Genomic DNA, 6,354 nt, shown 5'->3' on the forward strand with positions numbered 1-6,354 from the left:
GACAGCCTGGGATTACAGTAAACGCCGTTCCGTAGCTCAATGAGAACAATATCTTCAGGCTGCATGCCAAGTTCTCTAAATTCTTTTTGTGTTCAGATCAGTCGAGTTGCCTAAAACAAAGTAGCCGATGATTGGAAATCTGGAACAGATCTTTTGCGTTCGTGGGAGGATTGTTTCCACGTGTTCAGTCGTTTATTAAAAACGATGGAGAGCATTAAAATAACATGAAGCTGAGTGATCATGACGAGCAGGTTGCATTAAAATGAGTCCAGGTGTTCAGGGGCAAAATCCACTTTGATTAAGGGCTCTTTAGCTTGAGAAACTATATTTTCCCATTAACTTTTTCCATATTTGTATCATTTTAAATGTCAGCAGTGTGCCCCCCCCCCCCCCCCACGACTAATTACATGGCTTTCTGCCTCTCACGCAGCCTCTTGTACAGTAGCATTCCCCTCACACTGTGCTCCTTTGCTTCAGAGCGTGTTCTGAAACCGCTGCAGAGTAGCCGCCTCAAACATTCCTCCTTGGTAAACATGGGTGGGGCTCACGGCTCACCCAAGGGCTTGTTCTGTGAATTTCTGCAGGATCTCTGTACACAAGCCATAGAACTCACTGATGCTCCTGATGCCTCCTTTACAGAGAATAAATGTTTTCTTTTTTAAAAACACGACTCGGTTTGTACTTCATATTTGTGCCGAGGGCATTTTGATGCTCTGATTTATGAAGCCGTGTTCTTCTGAGGAGGAAAAAAAAATTCTCCTTTGAACTCCAGAAGTCTGTGTTCGCTCAACCAACGCAGCAGTAATGTTTAATCATGGTTACATATGTGTTTCATCATGCCTCTGCATGAACACTCACCTACTCTCTCAGCTGCAGTGTGGCTCTGAATTCTGATAGCTCTATTTTTTAAACATAGCACAAGTATGCTCTGGAAGTCTGCTTTATTCACATTTTACATTCTATCAGCTTTATCTTTATTTTCAAGACTAACCACATTTTATCAGCTCTTTTCTGTGTTGTACTTTCCTTCAGCAGCCACAGGAGGGCACTGTTTCCCCAACAATAGAAACGCCTCACCATCCAAATGCTAAAGCAAAGGAATGAAAGTTGTATTTATGCATAAATTTGTAGCTCAGACACATTTAAAATGAGAGAAACAGAATTATCTAACTTGGCACGCCTGTAGACGACTGAAAATCCTCTATGTGTAAACAGACTAAATCAGATATGCTCTGATATTAGTTTAAAGATTTACTCATGAATCTTGCTGTAAAATTAATTATATTGTGCTTTTATTTCCCATCTAACTCCTGGCGTGATGCCCGAGAAACGCCTGATGTATACATGTATTAGCTGTTTTTATGTTTTCAGACGCATGCAAAACAGAAACGTGCTGAAGGTGACGTTTTCAGTCGTTCACATGAGACTTGATCTTTTTAAAAAAAGGGCGCATGAAAGCGATTTAAATACACGTTCGTTAAGCAGAGGCATACTGAAGCTGCTTCCTGATTAACATTTCTGCACTAGATGGAAAACGAGTTCATACGTCTGCACAGCTGCCTGTTTTTCTGAATGACAGAAGAGACGGCGAAGGTGACAGCATGCTAATTGTGGGATCACTTGGCGACTGCCCTGCTTTAAACAGGCCAGGGTTATGCAAATAAAGTGGAATGGTTCTTTTTCTCAACAGCAAGATCCAGGGGAAAATGACAGTTTGTTTAGCGCTGGAGAATTTGATGTTAAGTCTACTTGGCACCTCACAGTGAGGTTGCAGGTTCGAATCCTGGCTGTGGCCCTTTTGGAATAGAGTCGGCATGCAGTTGTGTTGTAGTCGTATGTTTAGATCCTCAGTTTGACATTGAAAGAGACCAGTCATCATAAACAAACACAGGGAGGTGATTTTTACTGAATTTGTTAGCAGAGGAAAGAACGAGAGCTCATATAGCGCCTCAGGACAAAACCATGAGTCGCTTCACAAGAACAAAAATGTACAAATTAAAAAATGATGAAAAAGAAATAATTGTGATTAAAAAATGTAAGGAAAGTGAGAGAGAAAATAAAAAAGAGGAAATCAGTGGATCCCGGGAAAGGCGGAATAAGGAGAGGGTGATCTCAGGCTCAGGGGGAGAGAGTTCCAGAGTCTGGGGGCCACAGCAGCAAATGATCTGTCACCTTTGGTCTACTCTGGTGCTGCACAACCAGTAGGCTTAGGTCACTGGACCTCGGGGACCTGCTGGGGGTGTAGGGACTAAGAAGATCACAGATATATGATGGTGCTTGTTAGGGCTGCATAATATATCGTAAATATATCGTTATTGCGATATCAGCATGCACAATATGCATAACGCAAAGAACAGATAAATGTCGCAATGAATGGTCAGCGCAAATGTTTGCTACACAACACATTCTGTCAAACAAAAGCATGATGATTTTTTTAAACAAATCAAATGGAGCTCTTCACCCATTTGGCCAACTGGGTGGGTTCTCATAGGTCAAATGCGCTCCCCCGAGGCGGACGGCACTTAATTTTGATGGTTAGCAAACACCTGAGTTAGCTTTGTTCTGCTCTTCCTGCTGATTCTGCTTTTCCTGAGATCCACTGATTGCCTTTTCTTGATTACTTTCTTTTTCTCTTTGCTCATATCTTTTGCTTTTCTCATTTTTATGATTTGTCATTTTTTAAAATTTTGATTATTTTTGTTCCTGCGTTAAGTTTTTATTTATCGCAAGTAATATCGTCCTCGCAATATTAATCACTGTTATCGCATATCGCAGGTTTTCCCAATATTGTGCAGCCCTAGTGCTTGTCCATGTAAGGCCCTATAGACCAGAACCAGGATCTAGAAATGAACCCTGAAGTTGACTGGCAGCCAGTGAAGCTGGAGGAGAAGCGGGGTGATGTGGGTGTGTTTGGAGGACTTGGTCAGAAGCAGAGCACAGGCATAGACGGTTCAGGGAGGTTCTGCTCAGACACGTGAAAAGAGAGTTACAGTAGTCTAAGCGTGAGGAGATGAAGGTGTGGAGAACTGTCTCAAGTTCAGAGCGGGACAGAATGGGACTCAGCTTATCAACGTTCCTGAGATGGAAGAAGGAAGAGCGAACAAGAGAAGTGACATTAAGAATCCAGGGTGAGAGCTGGGTCAAAGGTCACGCCACGATTCTTGACAGAAGGTTTGGTGTGAGAAGCAAGCTGACCATGAGAACAAGGGACTGAGACGACATCCCTGATGGACCCCTGTGCTCAGTCAAACGGTCTGATGTCATTACATGCATGCGTGGGTTTTCCTGATTATTCTGATTTCTTCCCACAGACCAAAGACATGCGTTAGCTTAATCGGTGAATCTTACTTGTCCCTAGGAGTGTTTAATGTCCCTGTGATGGACTGGAGACCTGTGATTGCCCAATGACTGATGGCTCCAGTTACCCGTAACCCTACAGAGGACAAGTGGTTAAGAAGAAGATCTCTTAACATTCAGAATGATTGTGGTGGTTTACAGGAAACAAAGATCACAATGCTGAAAAACCTGTAAGATTCATTTTTAGGCCCTTTTGTAAACCTTCCTCAAGTACTTCATCTCTTAGCAAACCCACTTAGAAATGCAACAAGTGGCAGCAGGATGTGCATCCATCAGTAGGACACAGAAACATGTAAAGCTGTAAAAAAGCCAACATGCAACTCTCCAATTTCGGTCTCATAAAGGTTCTTTTTTCGGAAAGTTGCTTCATCTAACTTTGCTACATCAGGGGGAAATATTTGACCCGTTGACCCCACATTTGCTTGTATAGTCACCGTCCGTGTTACATTGGTGTTTTGGTTCAAATTGGGTTAATCAACTAAAAGATCTCACACTTTTAGTGTTGAACAACGTAATTTGGAGAGAATTTGAATTATTTCAGGCCCACTTACCATTTCATGTTAAAATTATACTTTTAACTGTTAGTGTATTGCTTTTCTCACTAATCACAATAAAAGTGCAAATAAACAAGCTAAAGAAGAGATCATTCATTCATTAGGACACATGGGTGAGGTGACATTAAAGTGGGCACTCCTCTGCTCTCACAGAAACATGCAGCGTCTAGCCTACTCATCCAAACGAGAGGCCAAATGACTTTAATTATGGAGTAATTGCAGAGTCTTGTGTTAATTAAATCTTTATCACTTCAAGAGAGGATTGTTCCCACACGGAAGCCGTGCAGCGACGTACAGCCCTGCTCTCTCCCTTCACTGGGCTGCACACTGGAATGATTGGAATTAGCACGATTTTGGGGAAAAGAGGGAGGAGGGGTGGGTTTCAGCAACCAGCTGTGTTTTAAAAACACCGTAACAAACACGATAGCACCGATGTGAGGGAGTGTCCTGCGCTGGAAAATGAGATACACAATTTATCTGAGGTTCCTGGTGTTTGACAAAATTGAATCCTCTCATTTTAATTGCTCTCGACTAGGCGTGCTGCTCCAGGCCATGGAAACGTGAGCTCTGTGTGTCGTCCCTTGTTCTCTACAGACTATTATGTTCCATTGTGCAAAATACAGATTATGATTTGCCGTGTCCTTGTCATCTATCTTATTTAGGATCATTTAGGTAGCCACATGTTACAAAGGAACAGCAGTCGGCCCTGTTATTACGTGTGTTTGAATCCCCCGCCTCTTGTAATGAGAACAGGATCACAGAGGAGAATTAATCTTTCTGAAGACTTTCTCACCGATTCAACGCCTCGCTGCATGTACTATTTGCAGAAATAATAACAGGATGGTTTGTTTATTTCACACTTTGAAAAGAACACAATTGCGAAAATTGTTCAAAGTAGAGGCTGACCGATATCGGCTTTTCTATTACCGATGCCGATATGAAGGGGACATGGTCAGTTGATGGCCGATGTGTGCTGCCGATTTTCATGGGCCCATTTCCACCTTGTTTTCAAGCTAAAATGTCACTGATAACATTGGTTGATGCACTAAATCTCTGAAGCTGAACTGTGAATGTAACCGGTGGATATGGATAGATCTTAACGTTGTGCACCGCTCAGTGTTAAAGTCAAACATCTAAATAAAGCTAATTTAGAATATTTATTGTGCAGATGTTAATAGTGAACATAACAATACATTTAATTGAATTCTGCACCAGACTGCCCGAGGATGTGCCTGACTTTAAATCAGCTTCACTAAGAACAAATATGTATAAAAATGGTAAATATCGGCCCAATTTATCGCTCTACCCCTAGTTCAAAGATAATAAAACCTGCTAAATATACAGAAATGGATCTTTTGTATGTTCATTCTGTGTTTTTCATCTAACCGAGTCTAACGTTGTGCACACAAGAAAAAGTTGAGGAAACTCCAAATTGAAGATTTTTGAAAGTTTTACCTGAAAGCATCAATTAAAGAAATGAAACTGAAGTTAGAGATTTCAGTCAAATTATCGGAGAAAATGGTTGCATTTTATTTTTCTGGCCTCTCATTTGAAATTTTTTAAACACTAAATTAACAGGGTTATAAATATGAAACTCGTTTTTGTTATAAATGACAACATTTAAACGTTGCTATCTGTTATTTCTCACATCTGAAAAAAAATAATTTTCTAGCTATTTAGTATGTTGCATAATGACTAAATTAACATGTTTTATATAACCGCAATTATAAAAAGCACATTTTAGATTAAAGCCAGTTTGCTTTTTGGAGGAGGGTTTGAGACTGTCTTTATTATGAGCTGAAATTCTTGTCATCCATGTTGTTGAACACAAAAACAGGAACTAAACGTCTGTTTTCCTTCATCTGCATGATGCAAATGTTCTAATATTTGACATCCTTATGATAAATTGCAACTGTTTGTAATGGAAAGTCAGCTCAACGTGGATGCTCTTTTGCAGGCACAGACAGAGTTTTAATCTGTCAGTCTGTGCATTATGTACATTTTGGCTTATGGACTTTGCCCGTGTGCAACTGTTTATCAGAGAGAGTTTATGGGGGCAAAGAATGGGTGTAATGTGGCTCCGAAGCTGATTCAAAAGGGCTTAACTGGATTACACCTCATTTCAAGGATGCTTAAGGTAAGATTAAAACAGATATGTGGTAAGCGAAGAAAAACGCAAAATCAAATACGTGAGAATTTTTGCTCCGTCTTGTAAGCCACTTGCATATGCATCGCTCTGCTGTTTCTGTTTGCAAGGCACTGAGTTAGAAAATAAATAAAACCGCAGCAACAGAAACACCAGACAGTGTGTCAGTCGTTAGTTTGGGCAATCTCAACAAAGGAGACACATAAACATCTCCCATAACAGTTTTGCTCCATTGGACCATCGCAATTTGACATTAATGGCCCTTTCTTATCTTTTGCAACAAATCCCCAGAGCTGG

This window comes from Nothobranchius furzeri, chromosome 18 (genome assembly GCF_043380555.1).
Source record: "Nothobranchius furzeri strain GRZ-AD chromosome 18, NfurGRZ-RIMD1, whole genome shotgun sequence".
Taxonomy (NCBI): domain Eukaryota; kingdom Metazoa; phylum Chordata; class Actinopteri; order Cyprinodontiformes; family Nothobranchiidae; genus Nothobranchius; species Nothobranchius furzeri.